The sequence below is a fragment of the Parambassis ranga genome, chromosome 19, assembly GCF_900634625.1.
Source record: "Parambassis ranga chromosome 19, fParRan2.1, whole genome shotgun sequence".
In the NCBI taxonomy this organism is placed as follows: domain Eukaryota; kingdom Metazoa; phylum Chordata; class Actinopteri; family Ambassidae; genus Parambassis; species Parambassis ranga.
Genome location: NC_041039.1, coordinates 14,609,885 through 14,626,016, shown reverse-complemented (window position 1 = coordinate 14,626,016; position 16,132 = coordinate 14,609,885). Strand labels below are relative to the sequence as shown.

General features: G+C 40.6%; 1 protein-coding gene across 2 annotated transcripts in view; it reads left to right on the top strand.

The window, feature by feature from the left end:
* Positions 1–2,773: 2,773 nt before the first annotated feature.
* The window catches only part of sema4ba (sema domain, immunoglobulin domain (Ig), transmembrane domain (TM) and short cytoplasmic domain, (semaphorin) 4Ba), a 32,970-nt gene continuing 19,611 nt past the window's right edge, over positions 2,774–16,132 (top strand). Inside the window, exon 1 of one of the 2 annotated variants that reach the window (XM_028431298.1) lies at positions 2,774–2,940. The gene's annotated coding sequence lies outside the window, so the exon portion shown is untranslated. Of the gene's footprint in view, positions 2,980–16,132 lie in introns of both variants that reach the window. The other variant, XM_028431297.1, reaches the window with a different exon arrangement.

Genomic DNA, 16,132 nt, shown 5'->3' with positions numbered 1-16,132 from the left:
TGATGCAGTAGATTTAACCCCTGAACCAGAAGTGAAGTGAAGACATACTGTAGGTGTTGTGGTTTCTCAGTCTTCTTCAGGCTTCTGTCAGCCTCTAGCGTCATGCTGCTATCTGGCGTGTTTCCACTAAGCTAATATGTGAAACATGAGGGCTTATCACAGCAATGTAATTCCTCAACTGTTATTCATTTTAGAATGAGCTGTCAGCACTTCTGCTAGCTGTGTGTGAAACATGCAGAGGCTTGGGAATAATCAAACATAATTTTCAAACAGCTTCACTATAGTCAGAAAAGCATGTTAAATATAACTTAAATTTAGCACAAACTGCACAGGAGTCAGTAAAGATGTTTTATACCTGCCGTGTTCGGTGGGGTGCACTTGCGATCATACAATCACAGATGCAATGAAAATCAACATTTTGGGAACAGGGCATTACCTTTTCCAGGGCAGGGCATTAACAGGGTCGCAGGCAATGAAAGAACCCTTTTTCTATCAGTTTGACCAGAGTAGGCCACGTGGGTAGACTCCTCCTTTTTGTCCTATGGATAGTTGAGAACCCACCTCTGCATGGCAGTGGCAGGTGGTCCCATTCAACAAGAAGTGCAAAGAGGAGGTAGGGATCTGCCTGGCTGGTGGCTGTAAATGAGACATCCACTGAGTACCCTTGGTGCGGCCTTAGAACTTCTCAAGTGACAGCATGGAATCTCGACTTTGTTCAGAAACACTGTGCTGACGTTCAGAATCCCAACACCTCAAGCTTGGCATCGTGTCTCCCTCCTTAGCAGTTGCCTAAAGTGTATAATTAGTATCTGCTATTTTCGAAACAGGCGTCCCCGTCTCAACACCCCGCTATCTTACACTTCTCTCTGTTTACCCTGGAAATATTTTTGGAGCAGGCATGTGAAGTTATTTGGCTACAACGCTTTACTTTGATGAGACACATTGGTGTAAATTCATTGGCATCCTGTCATTTAATCTACATGCAAAATTCTTTCTCTTAGTTCAAAGCATCAAATATATTCATATAAAGAAACATGTTGGAGATTTGACAAACTTGAACAACTTGACCAGTTTTGGCAGTATTTGATAAAAAATGTATTTTCAATATTTATTAATTTCCAAATTAAATGTTTCCTTTTACAACCAATAAAGGGTTTCCTTCTGAGACTGTTGCATCACTCCTGTGAACGGTGTCCTTGCCCGTGTTGTGTGTATTATTTTAGAACTGCTTTGTGGCTTAGCTTCACATGTGGCACTGTCTGCCTCTGCATTGACCTCCATGTACTCTTTAGTTTAGTAGATTTCATTGATTTACAATATCATCTAAGCCATCTGTGTCAAAATATACCATAAAATGAGTTGGTGTGGAAGAGATCGGTAGGCATTTTCTGAAAGTGTGGTGCAGGACATCTAAAATGCCTTGACTGTAGCTTGTTTTTTGCTCTGAAAAGGAGGAAGGGCCACACCTATGGTGGCTAGCAACTTAAGGTCACATGTGACTCAAGGTACTTTTCATTTGTTTCAAATTACTATTAAACTCCAGTACCAACCCCGAGATGGAGGCTCTGACTTGATTAGCTTAGCTTTATGTGTTACACCACAATATGTGACCCATCAGAAGCCAGCTCACCTGTTGGCAAATGTCAAACACAAGTTTCAACAGTGTTACTGCCAGAAGGGTGAGACAAGTTTTCTGCACTAAACACTCCATGTTGCATCATGGGGGATCTTTACGAAGAAGTGTACTTCATGGTCACAACTGCATTGTTGTACACATTTTACTGATGCACCAGGTTAGAGATATGAAGAGGTTCTCTAACAACCTCACAGTAGGTTCCACAAGTTTGCTGTGGTTTCTTGACAGCTGAATCGAACAAAAGTTACCAACTGATCTTTTATGTATAAAGAGAAATTAATAGATTAAATGAATACCCACAGATCAATGGGAGGCCTTTGATAGCCGATATGAAGTTTTAAAATCTGCATACAAAGCAGTTAAATGATGACTGTGATTCAGACAGATAGATGTAGTTTATATTCTGGTGATGGTGGTAATTATAGTGATTGAAGTCAGGCTTTATAGTGAAGTGAGCAGCTGGTTTGGGAGGCAAACATCTGCAGTAAGAACTCTCAGGAAAACTCGGAGGTCTGTGTGACGACGCTTTGTCTAGGTGCCTTGTCATGGTACACAGAGATGTTTTTCTTGTGTTACCTTGACACACGGGTTTGGGTTTCTTTAAATGTTACAGTGTTTCTGGACAGAAATTCCCTCCTTGTGCTCAGACAAAGTATCCTTGTGATCTGTGGTTGAGGGATTGTGCATGTACAATTGTTGCTTTTGCATGAGGTTGGTGGAATTTCCCTTGAAACTCACGGTTTGAGTGGAAAATGACAGAACAAGCTTGTTATTTTGGAGGTTTTTTTTAATTCCAGTAATTAAGAAAAAAGCCACAAAATTACTTATTGGGCATCTTTTTCTAAATTATTTGAAACTAATTTACACTATGAAAAAGAAATATTCTAACAAAATAAAATAAAATAGAATGTTGTTTTTTTTAATTTTCTTGCTGAGCTGACCCATGTAGTGCTAACACTGTTCCTAGATGTCTGAGTCAAATATAAACTTGCACACTGAGCGGTTTAAGTCAGAAATGAGTCAGGATCATGCTGCCTCTCCGTCTCTCACGCTCTCATCCCTCCCTCCCTCTGTGAGTCTGTGTAATGGGAGGAGCTCCTGAGTGTTGAGTGGCCAGAGGCAGGCTGTAGTATAGGACACTGTGTCAGAGAGAGAGAGAGAGAGAGAGAGAGCGTGGACCTGCGGAGCTGTCATCTAGCAGAGCTTTCAGCTAAACTGCTTCTGTGGATTTTCTGTAGACATTTCCCAAAGGAGGAATCAATCTGTCTGTGTGTCGCCTAAAGGACACCTTTTTTAAAACTGAAGTGAGTTTTTGTTTCTCGGCTGGCTGACTGGGATAGAGTGTAAGTAATGCTGTTACACAGGCTGCCGTTGTGTTCATTAACTGTGTGCTGCTGCATGAATCATTGATGTGAGTACGCTGCAGTTCTGGTTACCCATTGAAATGATGCCTGGCTAACCTGTCACACTGTTAGGCTTCTGATGTTTTTATGGCCAAGCCTTGTGTGGGGTTTGTTGTTAGTTTAAATGGAAAAGTGGGTGTGAGCTGACACGAGACAGCCCTCCGCCCTCTACAGTAGCTCTATATTGTAAGGTGATAGCAGGGCAAGGGGGTCATTAAAGACCCAGTCTGACTGCAAGCTTCTGTATGTGTGTGTATGTGTGTGTGTCTTGCGCCTGTATTTGTGGGTGATTGTGTAGAAGATACCCTCGTATTAAGGTTGTTGGGTTTGGGCTTATTTTCTTTAAAATCCCAGCTATTTACCTGGGTGTGTTTCAGTTTAAAGCTTTCTGTGTCTCTAGTAAGACAACTCATTAGGACAGAGCCTGCGTGCGAGTGGGAGTGGGGCCTCTTTCCACAGATATGATTTAGCAAATGAGGCAGCAAGTGCACTCACATTGTCTCCCACTTTGGAAACTCAGCGTGAAACTCAGAGGAGTGTGGAAAATCTGAAAGAATATAAATATAACCCCAAATTTCTAGCAGTGTCTGGTGACAATGGACGGTTGAGAGCCTGAAGAGTGAAACCGGAGTACCTTTTGTGTTGTGACACTGGATAGGGCTTCATGAAGTGTTGTTGGAAGAACGCAGAAACATCAGGTGTTATTGTGTGAAATTCAAATCTGTCACCCACACACTGCTGGCAGCACGACTGACAGTGACGCCAAATCGTGTGGGTGGTAGTTTATAGATGGAAACCATAAATGGAAATGATTATCAAAAATCAGAGGGGAGGTCAACTAAAGACTTTTTATTTACACTTTTGCTTACTTTTTAGTGTACCTCTACTTGAAAAGCTCTTAGACTTGCTCACATATGTCCTCAGAGTTTGACAAATAAAATTAGTCATTTTTTATCTATTGAATGCATTTAATATTTTATTTTACATTTAAAAATTAACAATAGAATAAAACCTTTGTTCCCCTTATTTTAAATACAATGTGTGCTAATAGTGCCCTTTTGAAGTGCACTGCTGCATAAAAGGTATCGTGAATGTAATGCAAATAGTTTTACAGTTAAGTTTGTTCAAAGAGTGTAGGTTGACTGTGTGTGTGCATATTTTAAAATGATATTTTGGAAGTTTTGCCAAACGCTGATTAAGGAACTACAGTTTCTGGCATACTGCACTCGCTTTCATTCTTTAAACTCTGCACATGCATCATCTACACAGCACAGGTCCTTGTCCAAATGGTATGACAAAAACTTTTTGGGAAGTACGTCATTCACTCTGTGTTCCAAGAGGAAAATCAGCTTCACTGTCATCTAGCCTCAAGAAAAGATGATATCCCTCTCAAAAGCCAATCTGTGTCTGTGCACTGACAGGGCAGCTGGACATGAGAGATAACTCTCCCAACCAAGCTTTCACACAAGTGATCAACACCCAGCAGAACTGAAATAAATGGGAGCTTTCATACATTTTTGAGAATGGCAGATTATTCCACAAGAGGGTGGAATATAATCAACTCTGCTATCAAATTTGTGGCTGAGTTTTTTTTTTCTCGTTTGGCCTTGTATATGGAGATTCATCTGTCTGCTGTAGGAGAAAAGCTTGTCTGTGCTGACCTTGGCTTGCTGTTTTCTTTTGGTTTGATCCACAAAGAAAACAGCTGGCAGTTGCATTCTGGATACCGGCGGCCTTGACAATGAGCTGCCTGTATGATGCTGTCAGAGGAGCTTTGGCTCGTTGGTAAAGTGCGGTGCCTGCTATATCAATAGCTCAACTCCAGACTTCACAAAATTATAATTTATGATATGATGATAGTTACTTTCGGAGAAAGCCAGATCTTAAATGTGGCTTTTGCAGATTGTATGACATAGCATAGTCTGTACTTCTTTGAGTTAGCTGAGAAGAATATGAGCAAAAAGGCAACATTAGGCTTCTGTGTTTTGACGTAGCTCAAAGCAGTGAGCAACCTGTTGCACATTACTAAATCTGTTCAGCAGAGAAAAGACATAGAAGAAATAAATCCTGCTGTTTTACTGCTGTTTAATCCCCTTTGCTGGCCCCATCTGCACATTTCTATTTTGCCAGCATATCCCAAGGGTATTTTCTCAGCATTACGCTATTCTGATCCTTCATCTTCATTTGTTTATATTATCAGGGTGACTCTCGCCCTGTCATTGTGTATGGAGTAAAAGAAAGAGACATTTTCCAGTTTGAACTGTACATACTCTCCTCCATGTGGCTGTACGTCTGTAACAACAGTTTAAATATTTGCATGCTGCACGGATTCGAAATAAAAAGTGTATTCAGTCAAAGCAACCCACTGTCAAAATGTATGGCCTGTCCTGCACTATTAGGCCAACACACAGACTCTGGTTCTGTTCCCATGTGGGAGCCTTATTTTTTGCTTCCTTTTTCAACTTACTTCTTGTTTCGTCTCATTGTTTACTTTTTCTGATGTCTTTGGATGGTGCTTGGTTAGATTCAGACAACAACATCAGTCCTACCCCAAAAGTTTTTACCATGAAATTATTATATTTGGCACCCAAATAAAGAAGCTGGATTCTCACAAGATCTGTAAACTCTTAAACTTGACAGTCTATCCTGGAAGGGTACGAGCTACATGTACAACAGAGGTTTAAGCCAATCAGCACTCTGTGAGGCGTTTGAAGATGACAGGGTAAAGAAATAGTTTCTGTTAAAGTTAGCCTGCAAGAGACAGATGTTTCATCCAGTCACCATTTAGGTATTATTTTAAACGTGCCTGTCCTGTTGAATGTAATTATCGATGTCATTTCTTTTATATATTCATGTAGAGTAACACAAATGTGACAACCTGCAACCATACCCTGAATGTAATGCCTAACCTTAACCTAAGCTGGTTGGGTTTTGTGTGATGATAATAATGATCTTTTTTCAAGAGCACCGTCCAGACTCCTTTTCACCGTTGTTGCCTTTAAGGTTCAGATTTAAAGTTTATGTTTGATCTTGAAATCACCTCATACGTTCTTCAGATGTTGTGAGTTTGTCCGACTCCTTTACTTTTCTGTTTTGCGCGATAGAAGTGAGTAAGAAAAGGGCTAATAGATGAGATGCAGGAGGGGTGGGCTGTAGAGTGGCCAGCCACTTGTAACCTAAAGGTTAAACACAGGCCTTCAGGGAGTCCTATTACTGTGTACTCACTGATGGGAACTCTGCAAACATGCATTCTGGGAGCACAGCAGGCTTCTCTGTTTATTCCCAGCGCCATGATGTGGGAAATGTCTGTGAATATGGAACGTGGCCAGATCACTGCCTTTGCTACAGTGTCTCGGAGACCTTAGGATTTGCCTTTTAACCCGTATGAAATACCAAAACACGTCACACATAGAACGCATTCTGGGACTTTGCCCATGAGGTGTTTTATTTTAAGTGTACACAGCCCTATGCAGAGTATGTTTACACCTACGTCAGCGTTTCTTACGTGCTGGTGTGAGAATTATTAAGTTGTCTTTTAAGGGTGTGTTTCGATCACCTTTCACCTCACACCTGTTACTCTTGCTTGTTACATGTTTAAAAGTTCTATTTTAATTCTCAAAGCTATGTATCTAGCTATCTATCTTGACACCAGAGATGTAAGAGAAGACTGTGAGACCACATACAGCAAATGTACATTAGGTTGTAGTTGGCGGTCAAATGTGTTTGTGTGCTTCCTGACTTGAGTAGGTCTGATGATTGAATCAGCCGCCAACCGGGCCTTGTTTAGCAGCATGTCCCTCCCCCACCTCCGTGATTTGATATCTCTGAGCATTCCAGGTTGTGCCCTTTACTCTGCTAATGGTGCTACTGACCCTTCAAAACATTCCTGCCGTCGCTCTCTGATCACAGAAGCCTAATTGCCTCATTGTAAACAAGCTGCTTTTAATATTCATGTGCTCTACTACTCTTTAAGACACAGTTAACAATGAAATATACATATAATATGCATTAGTGGTTGACAAGTGATTGACAGATAATGTTGCTGAAGGCAGAGAAGTAGTGTGGTGCTCGTATTGAAACATTTCTTGCCCAGTTAAGTACAAAACTCCTGCCTGCTTTGTTTTTCTGCCTGTGTATAATGTAGGCTGTAGCTGGATTTTTTTTTATGATAATGCAGAAAAACATATTTAGTAGAGTGTAGAGTAAAGCAGTATGTTTCCCTTACAAGTGCCGGTGACAGCTTGTAAGTAGTCATATGATTAAGTACATTGAACATCTTCCGGTTGCCTTAACTACCAGCTAGCCCAAAGAGAAACAGTTGTACCAGTTTGTAAATAAGATAGTAATCTTAACATGGACTACTGTTGTGACTGATTTTCTTTTGGAGGCATCATGACGTGATGACAGAAGTTCACTTTTTGGCACCATTTTTTTAGTTACAGACATTGATTACTCATTACCTTTTCTTAAGAACCATATTCATAGTTACCAGTCGACCTGTTTTGTCATTTCTGTATAAGGATCTGTTGGCTTGTGAGAAATAATATCTAAAACCTCTTCTCCTCTAAAATGGCTGGCTGTTTAACAAAAGGCCACTTGACTCTCTTAAACCAACATGTTAGTTATATAGTCTGTTATATCTCTGTATGGCAGCAGACTTTCCTTGTGTTTTGCTTTCCAGCATCTTCAGACAACAGGTCATTACAGAACGTTTCTGTTGAGTGTCCTCATATTTGGACAGCTCATTTATTTTGTAGCAAATGTACTGTTTTCTTTCTCAATCCTTGAATTGATGCATCCTGTTTTTTGACACAGTAACACAATCTCTTTTCCTTAATCCGTTCTGCCTCAAGTCGAAGAGATGGAAACAGAGATAGAGGAAGGGGGTTAAATGGAACACAGACCACAGGACAGCAGCAGGCTAAAAGCTTCCTGTGGCAGAGCAGAGTGTAAGTCGGACCTGGCAGACAGGCTGGCAGGGCAGATGTTTTAGGTGAGAGGCACAGTAGATAGCACCGACTGAATAATTCATCAGTTTGGATTGAAGATGTGATATATTAAGACACAGCACACAGGCCATCTTAGGGCCTCTTTCAGCACTTTTTTTGTGCAGCATGAGTCGCTGCAGGGCTCAGATCCCCCCTGCATCTCTGCTTTCTTTCTGGCAGTTATCCACCAGAGTCTGGGCAGTCGAGGACAGTTATAGATGTGCTGGCTCTAGGTCTAGCGAGGCCTCCAGACATCTGGAGGGGATGAAGCTGTTCAGCATGCAGGTGCAGTTTAAGCTCACAGGAACTAACACTATTGACGCTTTTCACTCAGTATGACTTCTCCTGAATTCTACATTAATACTTTCCAGTAATACAGAAATGCTCTTACCAGTATAAGATTTCATGGTGACACATCACTCTCAGTAGTGCCTTTTTTCACTCAACTGCACAAAACTTCGGAAGCTTAGTTTTGCTAAAGGATACAAGAAAAAGAAGGCTCTTTATCCTGCCCTTGCTTGCTGACCTTACGTCTTATGGTTTATAAATAATGAGATGAATCGCTTGCCTCATGATAACGTCAGAATCCAGCATAACCTGCAGGGAAGCCTCTCAGGGTTTGAGAGCAGACTTATATGAATTGTTAACACCTTATTCACTTTTTATTCAGTAATATGGCTCATTATCCAAAAGAGAATCACTTTTTTTGTCTGTGTGGCTGTGACATAGTTAAGCAGCCCTTACCTCTGCTTTGTGAAAGTAGGTGAAGTCTGTCTGAGGCTACGTGCTCGGATATCACTGTGATGAGGCTCAGCTTTCTAGAAACACATAGTTTCACCTCCATCTCTCCATGACATCAGCTCCCACCTACACGCATCCAGCTCTTAGTGCCTGGGCACCGTGTGGACATGTCAGGACTCTGATTGCATCTCAAGCACACACACTGGTGTGGGTTTTCACCACAATCAGAAAGGTACATGAACTTCAAGCGTCCTCTGTATGTTCAGGAGTGCAGGTCTGCATACCGTGGAGAACAGTATTAAACTTTTGTGAAGTAATTTATACCATGAACACACCATGATTAACAAATCATGTGAAGTGGAGTATCTGCCTGTATACCTGCAGCCAAGCACACTGAACTCTGTCATCTGATAGTTGGCTAATCCCCTTATTATGCTTGTCTGGTTAAATAGAACAGTCAACCACTAAATCATCTTGCCAAGGGATCAATGTGGGGCCCATCATTTTTCTGTTCACTGCTGTGTGTGATGTAAACTTTAAAGTACGCTCATGCAGAATCAGAACTAAACTTAAAAATGCCAGCATGACAAATTTGCCCTTGTGTATCTGCATTAGCATTGCTTTTACGCCGATACTCTTGAGTGACAAGAGCTCATCTCCCACGTATGGTTTAGCAGATACGCTGCCCTTATAGGTCACATGTGGTCGTCTAGGATGTTGGATGTCAATGATTGGAATTTACCCCAAATGTCATTGTCCTAAAGGATTCACAAGATGGCTCGGATGGCTGGGATACCAGGGCTTAAGTGACTGCTGAAGACTTGGAGAGAGGAATGTGCTGCTTGCTATTGATCTTTACTAAGTGAGGTCACTTTATGTGGGGGGCAGCTGCCCCACTCTCAGACCCCACATAAAGGGGACAGACTGCCCCCACAAAGATATTTTAATGTGCCCTATATGGCAAATAAAGAGGTCAGAAAAAGAGGATTTGACTTGTGGCAAATATCAGACTAAAAGACATGTTGAGAAGATGAGAACCAAATTGGATAAAAGCTGCCTTTAAATATTTGCTGGCTCAGGATAATTGGATCACTGGTTGTATGTGTACTATATCTAATGAACTTAAAGAGTACTTGACAGCTAGTTATGATCATTTTTAACGACTTCACCTGAATTTGGCCAGAAAGAACTTTAAGCCACCTGCATCCCTCAAAAGATGTTTTATTGGCTTCAGCTTGGTGCATCATAAATCAAAATTTAGGCTATTAGCAAATCTCACAGGTGTTTTAAAAGGGTCTGAAGGATGAAGATGGATGTGATTATTCCTACTAAATGATTGATCTGAACATGTGAAAAAATATATGGCAGCTGTACAAGAATTGTTTAGCTGTCCTTTAAATATCTCCTTAAATCTGCTTTTTTGAATATTTACTTTTGTCAGCATCTTAAAACCTATTCACAAGGCTTAAGGGTTTACATGATCTGCACTGCTGCACAGCTTGTTCAAGGATAAAATTATCAGCTTATTAATCAACTATTAGTAATCTGAGCAGCATGTGAGCAGCTTGCCACCTTCGCTCTGTATGGGTTACAATGGCGCTGCTGGAACTCTTGCTCTTGGTTGAAGGTCTGTGGGCATGTGAAGAAGTGGACATTCTGAGCCTTTTATCGGTCTCACACAGTGATGGATGTGTACGGCTCTTTGCCCAGTGGCCTATAGCCTGAGCTTCTGTTTAAGCCTCTAAGCTACTGGAATGCATGCAGCTTCTTGCTGTGGACATCAAGGGAGAACAGCCACTCTGCTTTGTTTACAGCCTTTCATGGATGCCACACCAGCCTAATCAATTTCAAAGAGGATAAATATTTCAGTGTCGATTGAATGGTCCATGAATTTACATGGGCAGCAAACATTGTCCATGAGCTTGACTTATAAAGGCACTGGAATAAAACGGTTGAACCTGAAGGGTCACTTTAGGCATCTCATGTGATGGTGATTCTTTAATATGTTCATATTGGTAATATAGCCTGATAATAAAACATAATTGTTCTCTTGAGCTCACGTGTGGAGTGAGAAGAACGTTGTCATAGAGAAGGGTGAGATGTGATGTTTTTTAAAAACAGATTACTACACTAATATTCAGACAGTTTTCCATATAGGGAAACATTTATAGTGTTGCATTAAGCTGTATGAATGAGATGTGCCAGAAAAATACTCTAAATATCAATCAGATGTTTTTATAAACATCCTCTGCATTCTTTTGTAATCAAGTTGGCAGAGGTAAACAGGACCAAGCAAGATAAAGCACCTGAGGTAGATGCCTGTTATGACTTTCCCTCCATCAGGGTCGACATTGTGCTCTTCTCAATGCAGACAGCATTTTATTGCAAACAAGTGGAGACATTTTGAACAGGACTGAATGTTTCAGCAGGCCTGACCTACTTACAGCAGCCAGCGCTGAAACAGTTCCTTACCTGTGTCTGGCAGTAGCCAGGATCTCTCATAAAAACGCAGGCCTAGATATCTTAAACAGTGCACTGAATAGCATAGTGCAGTGTATCTTTATTACTATTATAAAATAGTCATTGACGACTAGCGGACTTTCTTTGGCTGATACATTATTACGATCACCCCTTCTTGCCTTTTAGCTGAAGACATCAGCAAGCTAAAAGCTTGAAATTAAGCTAAGAAAGCTAAGAAATTAATCATTTGAAAAAAAATCATTTGAGCAGTATGAACATGTATGAGCTGGTAATTTTCCTCATGAACATCATTATTGTGAATATCGATACTCTGCAGAGTGTTGGAGAGCTATTTGCAGGTGATATCAACAAGGTGCATAACTGAGATTATTTACATGAATATTCGGGGATCAGGGAAATTCCTGATTATTTTATTGTGTACTGTTTAAATTTGAACCAGTATCCACATTCATACAGTTACCATACAGTACAATTCAGCAGTGACCATTGTCAGTCTTTTAATCCCCTAGCAATATTACTCTGTAATATGCAGTTCTCCTACTGTTGGTTTCACATTGAGGTTTCAATATCAGTTGCCCTCTCAGTGCTAAAGCTGACCTAAGATGGCCCAACCCATAACACAACTTATCCGAGTTAAATATTACCTTTATGTGTTTGTCATATTACCAATGCCTCATTTAAAGGTTTTGGCTTCTCTGTTCGTGTTAGCTGTGGACCACATCCTGGTTGCTCAAGTCATAGATTAGTACTACTCCCTTTATTTCATATAATACAAAAAGTTAATATTCTTTGCACATCTTGTTTTCAATCGTTTCAAAGCAATTATTATTATAAATAACACACCAGCAGCAGCCAGAAGTGCTGAATGAAAATCTGTTGCTGACGTCAAAATGATTTCAGTTTTTAACACTACATTTGTAGTGGTAGTCATTTAAAGGGGTTATGCTGTTAGAAATGCTGATGAAAAGAGATTGAGAAAAAGAGTCAGTTTTTAGATGCAAATATTTTGGTAATGCTTGTAAAAAACGATTGTTGGAACATGAAAACATGTTGCTATCTCAATATTTGTGGCTGAAAGGTGTATCATGATAAAACTGAGTAGGTGTTCCCTTTCCAAGTACAGGGTGTGACAATAGTAAAACAGACAGAAAAGAAATGGGCCATTTCAGCAAGATCAACAGCACAGGCTCCTTCCTGAACATGGATCAACTTACACTGGGTTTTTGAAGGGAGTGCAGACAGAAAGAAAGAGTACAAACTTCAGCCAGTTCCTTTAGGGTTTATCACACTGGAATAGACCATTGTAAGCTAGTTTTATGCCCTGTATGAGGTGGTTGTTGAGGAGATTTGAATGCAGTGCAGCAGAGAGAAATTAAGGACATAGTTAAGATCTCATTGAATCTTACTCTCAGGTGATTTCTATCTCCATACACATATTTATAGAGACATTTCACAAGGAGAGAAGATGTCTGTGTCCTTTCATTTGCTTCTCTTCATTCTTGCTGCTTTCTGTACTAACTTTTCTATCTGTCACAGAGCCCCTGCTGCTCTTCTCTCAGCGTCTTCGGCAGTGATAGTGATAGCAGGCCTGGCGACAGACCTAGCTCCGCTACTTTACATTTCATCAGCAAGCTGCTTCTGCTGGCTCCACATCTGTTATGGAAATTTGTGCAGAGGGGAAATGGAATGAAATGGAATATCATTTTTTATATTTTCACTTCTGAGACAGGGTTGATTTAGGCACTTGTATAGGTTTCAAAGACAGAGGTGATGCAATGTGCTCATCCACTTTCACAGCCATATATTACATTTAATCTATCAATATATTCTTAGGTCCTGATAGCTTCAAATTTGGGATGTTTTACGAATTCAGTCCTACTGATAAATTTCCTGACTGTGTGTCACAAGCCCCAGAGGGGAAACAAGCTTGATGAATTTAACTCCCCTGAACCTTAAGTTCAAAATGTCCCCTATCTCTGTTCAATAGTTTAATAAGATTTTAATTAGGCAATTAAAAGTCTTTGCAATAGCATATGGTCATAATTACTGCTGTATGGTTCACTCAGGGATGGATGAGCCGGTAATTATTCTTAGATGGGTCTGGGGAGTGGACTTAAAATGGGTCGAGTAGGAAAGTCATATTTCTTATGACATCATAGTCACCTAATCAGAAATGCAGTCTTCTGAATTGACATTACTAGATTGAGATGTGCTGGCTCTGACGTAGTTTGTGCATGTTTTTGGTGAGATGTTGAGCTGGTTTTAAATTGATTGATCGGTCAAATGTATTTAGAACAATTGTTCTAAGCACAATGTTTTTGTATCTGCTGTGTTGGATCATATATTATGATATAAATTAGCATTGCATTAGAGGAGCATGTTTTTTGTTTTCTTGGGAAACGGCAGGCTAACACTAGTTTGTCAGTTTGGTTAGTTTTAATGCAGCATGCAGCACCTGTCAACAAGTCACAATCTACTTGATTACTTCCATTGTAAATGGAGCATTGTGTCCAGTCTTGCATCACCTGACACTTGTGAGTTGGTGGAAGTGCTCTCATGCATTAGTCATACCGACAGGTATCTTTAACTCCGGAAAAGTAGTGGCACAATAATAGTGGAGGGCAGTAGAACCAGCCCAGAAGTGTGTCAATATACTCCTTCTTGGCTCACCCAGAGAATCAGCCATGCTGTCCATATGTGCAGGCGTGTTCCTCCATTATAGCCTGTCCTGACAGATGATCTCCACATTTCACATCTGCTCCTTAACACATCTAAGGGGCCTTCAGCGACGTGGCGGTGTTTAGGGGGCAGGAGGGGAAGTGCTGATCACAGGTTGAAGGCCACATGTGGGAGCATGAGACCCAGGTTATCTGATGGTCATGACGTTGAGCTGGCCAGTGTGTGTGTGTGTGTGTGTGTGTACAGGTTTTCTGACATGACAGGCATGCCAAAAGGTTGTATTTATCCGTCACCACTTTTCCAGTCAACAGACTGTGTGTGGAATCCAGGGAGCTTTAACCCCTCCTACTCTACTCGAATTGCAAATGCTAATGGCAGTGCCACCTGTTTGAGCAGAAGACGCAGTGCTGCTATTTTTAATATGCACGGTCTTATAAGTAGCCCTGTCATTGGCCTGGCTTTATCATACTGTGATATATTTAGCAATAGTTTTACTGTATTGCTAGGGGCTTTATTACAGGAACCAATTGGCAAAGAGTGCTGGGAATTTCCCAGTTTAGATAAATATAAAACTTAGTTCCTCTTTTGTAACTACTGTCAATGGTTTTGGATAGGTAGAAAGAAACCTCATTACACCATGAAGCAGGAAGTTTTAGATATTAAAATCTATTTTGCATCACAGGTTGAGTTTATGTTGTGTAGCTTTATGAACAGAGCAGTTTTATTGTTAGTGCAACCACATGTGTTAATAAATCCGTGACAAATTCCCACCCAGCAGGAACACCTTGATGTATTGGTCTCTCCCATTGCCAGCCTATTTATTTTCACTGCATATACTCACTGTTGCTTTTACTACAATAAAATCACCCAACCAAGAATGCGGATGAGTGGAGTTTACATCAAAGAAGCACTCACAAAAAAAGAGCATAAATGTGCTCAATGGCTTTAATTTAATGAGGTTGAAGAACTAGACAGAATTGTGCCCCCGTCAAATAACACTAAACATGTGCCTTCAAGTGTTTTATTATTATGTCAAGAAGATGAGATTGACCTGCTGCTGGAAGGAATATAGATTTACAAAACTCCTGAAGGATTTAAGAGGAGATCATAGACAGAGACAGGAGAGTATCATCCACAGCCTGAGCACACTATCACGTCTGTGTGCAGAGTGAAAGGGATGATTCAGGTTATGCATCATGCAGGAGAGAGCAGTGGAGTGCAGAGTTGCATATAGATTTCTGGGCTGTCAGAAGGGCCCTTGTTCTCACGTCCAACTCTCTCTACTTACCTCGGTCAGATTCATGCAGGCCTCTTTCTCTGATTCACACAAACCTAATGCTACCTGCACAGCTTGATGGTCAAGTCACTTTGAATTGTTCTACGCAAAGGACGTTAATGAAGTTCGTGTATTACATGTTACAGTCTGCTGGCATCACACAGACTGCTGGCAGTGACTGAACACAGAGTTTTAAAAGCAGAAGGCTCTCAGAACCTTCTCTGCTTTTGTCATCAGCATCATTAAGAGTCCTGCTGCTGGAGGTTGAAATTCTTTAGTGTCCAGACACTTTTGATTATTTTTCCTTTTTGGACTGGGCACTGGGGAAAAGGGGAATGATTTTAATATGTATTTTTACTTTTGAAAGGCTAAATTCGCCCCTATGCTTTACTGTAGTGTTTAGTGTAGTTTTCTGGATTAAATATTAATATGTCTACTTGTATTCCTCCTGTTCAAGTAGATGCAACTGTCTTGTCCTCAGGTCTTTATCATAGCCTTCCAGTCCACATGACACCTGCTTGGCTGAGATTTGGAAATGTCTGTGTTTGTAACAAGCATCAGACTGCCTATTGACTAAAAGTCAAGATCCCCCTTGATAGAAACCAGGAATAGCCTCACTCGCTACCTTTTCGTATTGATTGTCATACCTCACATGAAACTGAATCTCCTGTTGGTTGCATTTAATGAGGAGCTCCCGTGGCATCTGTAATGGAGTATTTGCAATTGTAACTGGGATGTCTATATTGAGTTTCGCTTCACGTCTCACTATGTTCAGTTAATCATCATCTCTGAACTGCCCCATAACTCCATTACTGGTGTAACAGTTGTATTGTGGCTTACTTCTGGTGTTTATTTAAGTATCGTTGTGGATACAGGAGTTAGCCAGTGTCAACAGATAGACTTTAAATTGCAGTGATCTATATTTATT